Below are 13792 nucleotides of genomic sequence, written 5' to 3'. Positions count from 1 at the left end.
TAACATGTAATGCGTTTAAAATTGATTGAACTTTATATAGCAACTTCTTTTGAAAATTGCATTGTCAGTTTGTATGACCCACAAAAACAAACACTACTGCACTATTTCTAATATTCTTAGCAAAAATTCCTGCAAGGACAACTTATGGAAGTCTCTGTACTATTCACCTGTAAGACTAAGTACTGATATAACAACTCAAAATCCAGCCAAGTTAGTTTACTATCATTTGTAAGAAAATCTGCAATACTACAAACACAAAAGCTATCTGCTATCATTAATACATTGTCATGTATTCGCATATAATGATATGTAACGATTGGAATGACGCCACCTGCTGGAAACCTACTGTAGAAGAGTTCCACCCATGAAGTGAAGGTCTTTGAGGGCAAGACCAGGAGTCTCTTCTTTGGCGTCAGGAAGTGACGCGGGCGAGTGGGAGGAGGAAGGAAGAGACTGGCGCTTGGGCTCTCGCTCTTTCCTTGGGACTCTGGTGGAGAGCGGAGCTAGAAATGTGCTCTCCCTTTAATAGATAGGAATCTAGGCCTTTCTCTCTCTTTACCAAATTCTTATTCTCCTTAATAAATGCTTAAAAGTCTAACTCTTGCTAAAGCTTATAATTTATTGGCGACCACTCATTGGATATTTTAGACAGACTAGCTAGAATTTTAGCCCTTAACAGATAGCAAGTAGCAATTTTGTTCTATTATGGATTTCCTTACGAATTTTATAAAATTAATTTATTTGATGTTGAAACCTTTGGATCAATATTGATCATAGTCTAATTTTTTTTAAATTGTGAACAGAACACAATACAATGTTAGAAAATACTCGTCATAGCTATTTGTAAACTGACAATTTTCTGTCTGACGACAACTCTTAATGCTAAGTTTTTAGAATATATATTTAGAAATACACAGATCTCTACCTTCTTCTATGACTAAGAGGAGGTGCATGAGAGTGAATTTGATGATGAAGCTCCCAGAATGTAAATGTAGTGAGGCTGGTTCTAAAAATACTGACATAAAAGTGGACATAGTACCCACATCTAAAAACTTTCTGTTTTGGTAGGACCTGGCAGAGAGATAAGGAAACCCAGTCCATTGCCAAGAAACAATGTGATGTTTAAAATCTAAATGTGTGGTCGTCTTAAATTAGAAGCTTTAAGCATCCCTCTTTGGACAGTAAGCATTTACTAAAGCATACTAGGTATTAGTACAAGGAGAACAGAAAGGTAAGAAAAGGCCTATTTAGCCTAGAGTTCCAGGCTGGTCTGGTTCTTCCTCAAGCCCTCTACAAGCCTGCTTCAACCATGAACTGACCTCAAACTGAGTGGGGAAACTTTTTATAGGTCTGGAGGAGAGGTGGTCCTTTCACACTGCTTCAAGCTGATTGGTTAGTGTCATCAAAAACCATTGGTTTACTGGACTTGAAAGTGGTCTCTGAGCTTCTGAGAACAATACCTTCTTTTTTGGGGGGTAGGGCAATGGGGGTTAAGTAACTTGCCCAGGGTCACACAGCTAGTAAGTGTCAAGTGTCTGAGGCCAGATTTGAACTCAGGTCCTCCTGAATCCAAGGCCAGTGCTTTATCCACTGTGCCACCTAGCTGTCCCCAAACAATACCTTCTTAAGGGCTAGCCAGGTATGGTCACAATCTAACTTGAAGTAGGCTAATCAGCAAAGTCAATCACTCTCACTTAAATCTGTTGAGTATCTGCCAAATACCATTATTTTCTCACCCCCCCCACTTCTTTAAGAAACATTGTTTCCTTAATGAAGCAATAACATTACAGATACTTATGACTAACAATGTAAAAGGAATGAAAAGTGGGAAAAGAAATTGAGCAACTCATTGACAGTAAACTGAAGGGGGCACTCCCCTTTGGGAGGTGGACATTACAAATAGTGTAAAACAGGAAAATTCCATTTAAGTCTTTGGAAGTCTTTTCTCAGATGATTCCTGGGATGTCCTTTGGGTGTAGTTGTGGTGTGAAAGTCTTTCAGGTGTGGATGATGATGATCAACTAGCAAGTCTCAGCTGTAGAATTTCAGGTGTGATTGTAAAGTTCCTCAGGTATTTCAGATATTGGTAATCAGCTGAGAAATTTTCCTCCAAAATTGAGCTTAACACAACTTTAAATAGCTTTGTCAATAATCAAATCAAACAATGAGAGTTCTCAAAAACACGTCTAAGGAAATTCAGAATCTTTTAGAGATTTTACCATTATTGTCCAGTTGTTACACATGAAGCATATAATAAAGAAAAATTGAAACATTCTCTAAAACTTAATATTACTACACTCCCCCCAGAATTGAGAAGACAATTGTGATAATCATTAAGAAAAGAATTATTTTAAAAAAATTAATTTCATCACTTTTTACATCATCTGCCTAATTATCCTCATGCCATTATGAGAAATTAAAGAGTCTAATATAACTGGTAACATATATGAAGACCAAATCCAACATTATGTCCATCTTGGCATCTGAGATAATTACAGGGTTATCACAAAAGAATAGAGAAGTGATGGGAGATGAGCATCCCCACACTTGAGTGATATATACAACCCATGCAGTATGCCAGGCTTAAAATAGGTGAATGGGATATATGTCCATGCCACCCAATATATTGGAGGAAACTGAGTCAGGCTTAATCAGATACATAGGATTGAGACATCCATGGCATCAGGCATATTGGAGAGGGAATAGAAGCCAGGTGTAGAATGAGATGGGTGGGATGAAAACATCCAGCCATCTGTACAATATTGTGGGGAGATGGAGCCAAAAGAAGTCAACTTCAGCTCTTACCAATGGCCCTTCTCTTAGCCTTTCCCAAGGCAATGCACTACCTAGACTTCGTGGGTGTCTCCCCTTCTGTGAGTCCAATGCCTGCTCTTGTATGTATTCCTCTCATGGATGAAGGCAATTAACATCTCAAATAGTAAATTCCCATAATCCAAGTCTCATATGGATTTAACAACTGAGGATAATTATGACAGCAAAAAAAAAGTGAATTTGCTTCGACTCAGAATATAATATACAATATGCAATATTTCCAAATAATTTTTTTAAAGCTTAGTAAAATGGTACTTCTAGACTTAATTTACACTTGTCATGGTAATCAATTTACCAAGGAAATATTTTATATAATTTGATCAAATAATCAGTTGGAAATAATTGGGAGAATAATACTTTCAGACTCTATATTGTATTATGAAATCAAGACCATCTTGCATTAGTTCAAAAATAGAGAGATAGATGAATAGAACAAAATACACATGGAAGAATAAAGACAATGAAATTCAAACTGGCTTAAAACACAATCATAAAAGAATGAAAATCTCTATGAAAATAAACTCATACTATTAATTTAAAAATGTAGATACAATGGCACAAAAGGAAACCCTTATGTAACATTTGAACTGACATTATTTCCTCTGAGTGAATTTAGAGCAGTTTTGATTTTGTTGTCTAAAATCTCCAGATCTCATATTAATATCTTGCTGTCTACTTCTGCATTTCTCCAAAATATGTCCCTGTCTATGGCAGTAGAAACAGATTCTTGAAATATGATGATGATAAAGTTTCTCTTCAACCCCTTTATTTTCTCTGTTGGTCCTTTCATAATACTAAAGCTTTATAAAGTTATTAATTAAAGGCAAAAGCAGGTAAAGAGAAACCAAAATAGAAAGAAAATCCACAAAAATGAAGTGTTAACATGATCTTATTACCAGGCTACCCACCCCTGTCTGATTAACCAGTTAGAGAAAAGCAGGTACTTAGCAAGTAGAAGAAACCCAATTGAAAATTTAAAGTGACAGGCACATAAAATGAATGAAAATAGGAGAAACGTACAAACATAAAATTTCTTACCCAACGTGAAGATCAGAAGGCTTAGGGGTTCAGCAGTCCCTTCGTGGTCGCCAACTGTGACGTTTAAAATCTAAATGTGTGGTTGCCTTAAATTAGAAGCTTTAGCACCAGTCTTAGGACATTAAGCATTTACTAAAGCATGCTAGGTATTAGTAAAAGGAGAACATGTGGAGTTCAGGAAGTTAAGAAAGGCCTTTCTAGCCTGGAGTTCCAGCCTGGTCTGGTTTTTCCTCAAGCCCTCTACCACAAGCCTGCTTTCACCCATGAACTGCCCTCAAACTGAGTGTGGAGCAGAAGTGGTCCTTTCACACTGCTTCAAGCTGATTGCTTAGTGTCATAAAATACCACTGGTTCACTGGACTTGAAAGTGGACTCAGCTTTTGAGGGCTGGCCAGGTGTGGTTACAATCTAATTAACTTGAAGTAGGCTAATCAGCAAAGTCAATCACTCTCACTTAAATCTCCAGGTGGGCCTTTGAATATCTGCCAAATCCCATTATTTTCTCACTACAATGAGGAATTAGAGTAGGGGTCTACTGGAAAATATTAAGAAGTATTCACCACTATAGATAATAGGAGAGTAACAATTAAGAGGTTTATCTTAGGCATTTCTGTTGTCCCTTAGGTGTTTCTTACAAAAGGCTTCCTAAGAGAAGGTTTTTAGTACAATAGAAAATAATTAGAAAAAATATTAAAGAAGCTACGATAATCATAGTAGTGACAGTGTGGAAGTGACCATCACTTCACAATTCCTATCTTATTTTATAATTAGTCAAGTAATTTCTCTTTGAAAAGAAATCATTCACAAGCTAAACTTCTGTCTAACCTAGAGAAACAGCAGCATTTCATCTTTGCTCACTGATATAATTATCTTGAAGTTCAGAAGCATTTTTTGCAATTAACTTTCAAGCTGGACCTGACAGCCTAAAGCAAATTTGTCTCATGCATCTTGACTCTACCTTTTGAATAAAACCCAACAAACTAGAAAAGCACACTTAGCTACACAAGGATAATGAAAACTAGTATGTAACCTGATTCCATGTACTATTAATATTAAGAGATTTAAAATGCAAACATTTATTCTTCTCGAAACACAAATGGGTTCAGCTAAAGAGGAAAAGAGATGACTATATGATAAACAATCCTTAACATAGTTAATCTTTGGGCTTCTCAAATTCTCTCTCCACCCAAAACAGATAAAAGTTGAACAGTACGATGACAAGAAATACTCAGATTAAGATGAAAACATCTCATATTCTGAATATGTTTTATTTCCCCAACCTTCCCACCTACAATCAGCCTAATTTAAAATGAGTGTGGCTAATAATCACTATTATATTTTAGTATATACCTAAATTTTTGTACCCATGTTAGGGAAATGGACTGTATTTGGGAAAAAACAAACAAAACTTTACTTACTTCACTGCATCTGTGACTGATGTGAGGACTCCCTCCAAAAGTGTAGATCACAACCCATCCATATTGTTTTCATCCTGTAAGGACTTGTCCATATCCTCCTGTAAATCGACTACAGAAGTTCCACCCATATAGGCTGGGAAGGCTTTCTCTAGAAACTCCTGACTTTGCACTGATACCAATGGAGCACACATATTTCGTTATACCTTACATGAAGGAATGGACCACCTTTTCCAATCATACATCTCTCAAATGACATCCTTTATACCACTTTTCCTGAGCAATTCTTCATTGGATATTAATGTCCTGCAGCCTACTTAACCCACCATTCATGTCTCCATTGCCTTCAAGTGACCTTTCAACTTAAAGTCTTCAGAAACAGTACTATTCCATAAGTCACAGCCTTGTAGCATTACTAGCAGATGATTGTTTAAAAGATGAACCTTTGTTTCAAGAAGTTTTGAAGTCATTAAAAAGCAATGTGCAACATTCCAGAGGCAATCCAGCTTTAGCTCTTCCTTCTGTGCAATTCTAAGAGCAGCTTACTGTCCATTGGTAGCACTTTCTAAGATGTATGCTTACTTGATGGTTGTCCACCAACAACATATAACATTGTGGACATGCAGTATTCTTCAATAAGTTCAATTAAACCACCATTTATCAAGTGTCAACAAGGTGTACTTGGTTTTCCCTGTGTGGCTAATTATACCAAACTCACGGATTTCATTTATAAGGCTTTGCAATGTTCTTCGGTTTGATGTCATCAACACGTCATCTGTAAAAAGGAACATCTGGAGGACCTCACTAAATGTAGGGAATCTCTTCCATTTGGATTCTGCCCTGAACATCTTCCATGACAGTGGCCAGCAAACACTTCTGGTAATTATGCTTCCCTGTTTTAATGTCTTGCTTAATATTAATCAGTCACTGTTACCTCAAAATTACCTCAACTATTGTAACCTCTCTCAAGGAATCTTATATAAAATGGAAAACATTGTTGAAGAAGAGCCTTGAGAGCATTTTGTTCTATGGAATGAAATGCTTTTCTATAGATCCAAGAGAAGTACAGTTATAAGAATGAAGAAAATTCTAGGAAATATGATGTGGACATACCAATGCCATTTTGTAATAAATGTCATTAATACATTATAACCAAATCCCATGGTATATTAAGAAACCCAACCAATAACATTCAACTGATATTCCAAGATGCAAATTGGATGGATGTGAATAGCAGAGATAGTCCCTGAATGTGACATTGGTTTGTTTACTATTTATTAAACTGTTCCTATGATTCTCATGACACAAAATGTCCCAAACTTTTAAAATAGATCCCTCTTAACAACAAAATTTAGAGAAGTCTAGATGACAATATTTATATCAGTTATGAAAACATATGACAAAAGCAGTATAGCAGTGAATACAGTGCTAGAACTTGGAATAAGACCTGGGCTCAAATCCCACTCCCAACATTTATAAGCTAAGTAATCATGGGCAAGTCACTTAAACCTGATGAGCCTCAGTTTTCTTATCTGTAAAATGGGAATACCTGTGGTACCTACCTCAAAAGGCTGTTTTAAGGCTTAAATGACAATGCTTTCAAAACAAACTACAGTTTTCCAATAGATTGGTGATCTCACTGATGTAGGTATCCCTCCCTCCCCCACAATGATTCAGATCACAGATCACTCACTGGTATCCTTGACATGACAATAATTTTTGCAAGGCAGTACATAATGGTTAGAGGGTTGGCTCTGAAGTCAGCAAGGCATAATTAAGTCTCTTCTCTAAAATATGCACGACTCTCAGCAAGTCACAACCTTTTAGTGTGCCAGGCAACTCTCAAGACCACAAGTTGCAGAGCAATTGCTAGATTCGCATTGGTAGAAAGGATTCCTCATAAGGAGCCCTCTGTGTTGATGAAATCACAAATTCATACTACCCTCTTCTATTAAAAACTAAACCAAACCAAATGAAAACCAACGAACAACTTTGCCATTTTACAAAGGCAATAGCTTCCCTCCGCCTGTTTAATTTTCATTGGCCACCTGCAAGGCATGGTCAAAGTACATATGTATTAAGGGACCACCTCTATGGGTTATCCTTTTAATTGCATAGCACATTATGGATCATAGGAATTCTTCATCCATGTCTTTTCCTGTGGGAAAATGGATTTCATGTCTAAGCAGTGGTTTAGAGTTTGATACAAATACTTCAATGTTAGACACAAACAGGACCATCTGCAGGACTTCACCATTGTTCTAGATAGTCTTTTCCCTTTATTCATCAGTCATATATATATTTTTTGTTTTTGTTTTTGCAGGGCAGTGAGGATTGAATGACTTGCCTGGGGCCACATGGCTAGTAGGTGTCAAGTGTCTGAGGCCGGATTTGAACTCAGGTCCTCCTGAATCCAGGGCAGGTGCTTTATCTACTGCACCACCTAGCTGCCCCGGGGTTAACCAATTCTTAATGGGACTGACAATATATTATACTTAAGCAGCCCCTCAGAGTACACACACACACACACTTATATCTACAGCCACTAGAAGTTTTGAATATGTGCCAAGTAGCTCCACTGACAAATTCTTAGTGTAAAAAACCTCTCCATAAACCAAGTATTGGCACCATGGGCAGTCAGCACACTTAAATTTTCAAATAACTGAAGAGTGGGGGTGGTGCCAGTAATTTCTCTTTTTTTTTTTGAAAAATTTTTTTTGGTGGGGCAATGGGGGTCAAGTGATTTGCCCAGGGTCACACAGCTAGTAAATGTCAAGTGTCTGAGGCTGGATTTGAACACAGGTACTCATGAATCCAGGGCCGGTGCTTTATCCACTGTGCCACCTAGCCGCCCAGTAATTTCTCTTTATAAGCAAGAACAATTAAGCCTCAGACTTCATTGCTGCTGAAGAATTGTCATTTGGCATCACAGAATACTGACACTTAGATTTAAGTGTAAAGGAAAAGAACAGAAAATTTACAGGCTCAGAAGTGTACCCATTATCTGAAAGTACCAGCCAAGAGAATCCTGGCAGATTTTCTGTTCCTTGCACTTACCATTCATGAGATTTGGTTAGTTGTATCCTTCTATAAAATTTAGTGGAATATATAAGATGTTATTAGGTTTTGTTTTTATCTTTAAGTGGCACAGAGATAATTTCCATGTTAATTATGCATTTGGAGGGTATCTGCTACTAAATACTAGAGAATGGGCAAAAGATTCTGATCAACTATCCAACCTTTACAATTCATCTCAAAACCTAAAACAATCATCTTTTATAAAAATCCCTCTTCCATTTGAATAGTACTACTAATTCTCCATATTGGGATTAAACACATTTAGCAAGTATGTCTCTTCCTATTTTATGCCCTGCTTGGAATTAATATTCTACAGATTACAAAACAAATTCTTTTAAGGAACTTAGATGATTTTGACATGTATAGGAGACACCTTGTTGGAGAGGGCTTTAAGGCATCATTTTATTCTTCATCAAATGCATTTTTATAGTACTGTATAATATTGTTTGCAAAGATTACCTTTTCCCATTTAATATTTTCCTCAAGGACACCTTATTAACTATGAAGATCACGTGATCATAGATTGAAAAGACCTTGGAGGCCAATAATTTTGACACCCTCATTTTAAAGATGAGGGAATTGAGGCACCAAGTAATTAAGTGACTTGCTAAGGATCACATAGCAAGTGTCTATGGCAGGATTTGAACTCAGGTTAAGTCTAGCACACTCATTTATGGATTATGTTCAGAAAACTTCTGTAGAGAGAGGAATGTAGGGACACAGGTTAAGTTAATGATATTTTCTCTGTTGCTTTCTTTTGGTGACAAAATACATAAATTTCCCAAAGTTTGCTATACTTCATTCTTTCATATGTTAAGAACTGATCCTTCAAATGTCCCTAAAAATTGTGACATCTCCAGTATGAACCTTCTCTTTGTATACTTGGAATGGTCCAGTTGTTCTTCCCCTTATTATTTTTCTTTTATGCCATTTCTCCTTCCTCATTTGGCACACTGAGGGCCCAGGAGTACAAAGTATTACTCAACTGTCATTGATGATTAAGAGTTTGCCCTAAAAAGCTTTACTAATCTTTTCCTTTTGTTATCTGTCTCTTGTCCGCCTTCCAGTTTGATTCTTAAATGTCCATGGGTTGATTTTGTTAAGTTGAAATTCTTGCCAAGCTTTATTTAAAAAAAAAAAATTTCCTTCAATGCATCTCTCTTTGTATGAAGCAATATTCATAATTTTCCATCACTCTCTTCCATAAGATGCCTAAAAACTGGTGTTGTCTTTGGCTATAATGTCCACTTACAAGGAGACCAAGTTTTGTTGGACGAAGCAGTTTCCTTCCAGGTCCTTATGATGTTCATCATGGGAACTGATTTAGATTGGTTACACTACTTTAGAAAAATGATGACAATTGGTATAGATGTTTGCTGTTACCCTTTATTTGTGGTATCAACAAGTTAAAATAGGTTAGGTTGGGGTTGTTTCAAATATATGTCATTTTGTATTTCTATTTTTCTTGTTAATGTGGTTTTCATTTTTAATCTTTGATCTAAACTGAACGGTTAGAGGTGATTCAGAAATAATTCCTTTCATGGTGTTAGATCATTTCCTATCCAAATAATCAGTTTTTAAAAAGGCAACCCAATGTAGTAGATAGAAAGTTAGCTTCTAAGCCAGAAGACCTGGGTTCAAGTCCTGCTTGACATGTACTGAATTTGTGAATCTTAGAAAAGTCATTTTAACTTCTCAGTGCTCTAGTCTCTAAGGTGGAAAGGTGTTAACATGCTTTGGCATTGGGAGTTTCCTCACCTTGGAATTTCCTATTCTAGCAAACAGGTCCATTTACTATCCCTACATTCAATTTAACTTTTTATGATGTTGTTTGGTCCTTGCTGTCAAGCCACCTCCCAAATCTACAAGTTTTAAATTGCCACTCACCTTTCTTTTCTTTCCAACATTGTTTTGCTTTCCTCTATGTCTATCTTTGCATTAGTATACATTGATTTAAAATTTGGAGAATGCTATTGAGTTCTTTGTAGAATTTCTCTACTTCCTCATCTTCTGTAGATCTTGGTATACTATTTGCAATTACTTTCAAAGTGGTCTTTTTGTAATTGCTCCTCACAAACACTACAAGATTGACCAAAAGTTCCATAGAATGATATTTCTTGCTGCTTTTGAATCAAAGATAAAAAACAAACAAAAAAACCACCTCAGCCAACTCCTTTGTCACCTTTCCAAGAGAATCTGCGAGCTATTTTTTCACCTAGGTGCAACTTCCCTTTGTCTTCTGTTTTCATTTATAGTATGAATGTTAAGATTGATGTAATTTAGTTTCTCTAGGACTATGCATACTTGCTGGTCATTTTATGGTTTCCTTATTTTATAGGCTCTGTGATGATAAAATTGGCAGTTATATAGGTAAGGTGATTCTTAGAAAGCAGTTTGCCTCTGCAGCACAGCACAACCTATCAGAGGTTATAATTGGCATAATCTTTCAGCAGTCAAGGTTAGTTCCATTCCAAAATAAAGTTTAGGGAAGAATAGGCTAGGAACTGGAACTATAATTTCATTGATAAAGGAATTCCCAGATGAGGAAACTATCTCCGTAGTGTGGCACCTTCTCTGTAACTTAGTTTTAGAAAGTTACCTAGCACATTGAGAGGTTAAGTCACTTGCCGAGGGTCACACAACTCTTATATGTTCGAAGTACAACTTCATCAATAAACTATTTATGGTCAGTTCTTTCCAACGTGCCATGCTACTTCTCTGAAAAGTAGGACCAACAGTATCTATATAAAGCACTGTAAGAAATACACTAATATGAATACACTAGTATTTATTTTAAAATGGAATTTTACCCCTATGATACTGTTATGATACAAAAATTAGACTATCATGATGTTTCTCATTTCTCAAGCTGGAAGATTATGACCTGAGGTAAAGTTGAAGAAATTTATGACATGTCATTTTGACATCATAACTTCAAACTCCTCATATAACCAGAGAAACCTAGACATAGAGAGCTATTACTGTGCTTTTTTTTTTTTTTACCAAGTTTGGAATATCCCTTCTTACTACCTCATTCTTTGCCTATTTAGTCCTATTAGATAGTTTTCTCCTATAAGAAAAACTCAACTTTACAAAGAAGCATAGCATACATTACATCAGTTATGAAAATGTAATTACTAGACAAGACTTGGCTACCTATCATTCATAAAGTACTTTTTAAAAAGATATGTCCATATATTCTTCTCACCAATGCAATGGTACAGAAGAGTTCCAGGGAACTCATGATAGAAGAGGATCTCCAAATCCAAGAAAAAAAAAAAAAAGAACTGTGGAGTATAGATGCTGAATGAACCATACTATTTCTTTTGTTTTTGGTGCTGTTGTTTTTTTCTATTTTGAGGTTTTTCATCATTGCTCTGATTTTTTCTCTTATAACATGACTAATGCAGAAATAGGATTGATGTTATTGTGTGTGTGTGTATATATATATATACACACACACACACCTATATCAGATTACCTGCTTTCTAGGGGAGGGAGGGAGAAAAATCTGAAATTGTAAAGCTTGTATAAACAAAAGTTGAGAACTATATTTACATGTAACAGGAAAAAAATAAAATACTTTATTAATTTTTTTTAAAAGATATGTCCAGAATTTTTATCAAGGAGCTAAATGGCACAAAAGAACTTTCTGAAAAAAGTTACTAGGGAAGCTGGAAATCTAGCAAAGACTAATTTAGAAAGCATCCTTCTGGTCACTGAATTTTGGTAGTGGTAGTGAGATTTAAGATTGCTAGAAAGAGAAATGTGAATGAGGATAAAAATAACATCAAACACATTAGTATTACTTAAGCAGAGGATACCTTTTCTTTATTAAAAAGTATTGAGAGGCAGCTAGATGGTGCAGTGGATAGAGCACCAGCCCTGGAGTCAGGAGTACCTGAGTTCAAATCTGGCCTCAGACACTTAACACTTACTAGCTGTGTGACCCTGGGCAAGTCACTTAACCCCCATTGCCTCACTTAAAAAAAAAAACCAAAACCAACCAAACAAACAAAAAGTAGCAAAGTGGAGGGAGAAAGATTTCTGGATGTGATCCATGAGATGAAAAATTTAGAAGATAAACTTCTAAGTCAAATAAACTGCAAATTATAGCAGTTTTCACATTTAACCACTGTATTACTGTGCAACAGTCTAACAGAATAATACAAATGACTAAATCAGATGCCCAAAAGGAACTTGAGAGGTCATGTACTACTCTTCCCACCAAAAACTATTTTATAAATAATCCTGCACAGAATGTTTTAACCCTCAGATCAGAAACAGATGAAATAAATACCACCATCTGTATAAATGTTAGGAAGTCACTTTATCAAGCTATATCCTTCCTGTAGGAGGTAGAGTCAGTGTTATTTTCAAGGTGATCACTGTCCTCTGTACTATACCTCTGTTTACAAAGATAAAGACTGAAATTCATGAAAAAGCAATCTTTCAGTGTTTCTCTGGTTATTTGATAGCTCAATCCACAAGCCAAATGTGCAAACTGTCACTTAATGTTTATTCCCATAAGCTAAAAGAAAGTTTGTAATACAAACAGACATAAGAAGAGTAGAATGCAAAATTTGTTGAATTTTAGTATGAGATCAGCAACAAATGTTAAAATAAAGAGGATCAAAGACTATTAAGATAAAGGAAAGTTCTGTTCTGACTCCACTGAGTTTCTTTTTGCTATTATGTCTTGTTCTTATCCATGTGATTAGGTGCAGGACTTGAATCTGAGAGACACAAACACAGGTCTACCTATAAACAACTGAATATACCTTCTGACTTGTAATAAAAATGTGTATGACAGTAAATAGAATTCATTGTATTTGGGGGGAAGTTCACAATAAAGATTAGACTAAAATAAAGACAATTCTTTTCTGACTGGTGAATTTTTGCTGGCATCCTTTGTTCCTATGGATTTTTCTAGCAGATACTATAGTTCCATTAAGGCAATGAACATTCACATTTAACCTAAATCATTTAGACCATATTAAGACAACCAATTTCTTAAATGATGAGTATAACATCAAACTACTCACCATTTAAATACTTTGAGTACATATGCTGAATAACCAATCCCACTCTTTACTAGCAGGTAGCATCCAGGCTCAATGACATTTGATTTTGTGGATACTTGAATATTAAAACTAATGTGAACAGAAGAATTTTCTCCTTTCTCCAAATAATTTCTCCCAAGTAGTTTAAATCAACGTATGAACCTAAGATACTAGGACATCTGAATTAAGTTGTATATGACCTAAGAGTGACTGCACGCCTTTATCATATCTTCTTTGTCGGAAAGTGGATTCTATTCATTTATTTTAAAGTATTTGGGCATCTACTAAATTCAAAGCACTGAGGGAGAAAAGGGTGACAAAAGTCTAAGTCATGGGAGTACAGATTTTGAGCTGAAGGAATCAGAG

General features: G+C 35.8%; 1 protein-coding gene across 13 annotated transcripts in view; it reads right to left on the bottom strand.

The window, feature by feature from the left end:
* The window catches only part of PRPF40A (pre-mRNA processing factor 40 homolog A), a 61313-nt gene that overhangs the window by 41553 nt on the left and 5968 nt on the right, over positions 1-13792 (bottom strand). Inside the window, exon 1 of one of the 13 annotated variants that reach the window (XM_043994457.1) lies at positions 3871-4096. The exons of the other annotated variants lie outside the window; for them this stretch is intronic. The gene's annotated coding sequence lies outside the window, so the exon portion shown is untranslated. Of the gene's footprint in view, positions 1-3870; positions 4097-13792 lie in introns of those variants that run through there. 13 annotated transcript variants of the gene reach the window in all.

This window comes from Dromiciops gliroides, chromosome 3 (genome assembly GCF_019393635.1).
Source record: "Dromiciops gliroides isolate mDroGli1 chromosome 3, mDroGli1.pri, whole genome shotgun sequence".
Taxonomy (NCBI): domain Eukaryota; kingdom Metazoa; phylum Chordata; class Mammalia; order Microbiotheria; family Microbiotheriidae; genus Dromiciops; species Dromiciops gliroides.
Note: the sequence above shows the minus strand (reverse complement) of the source record. Positions and strands in the feature narration are given on the sequence as shown.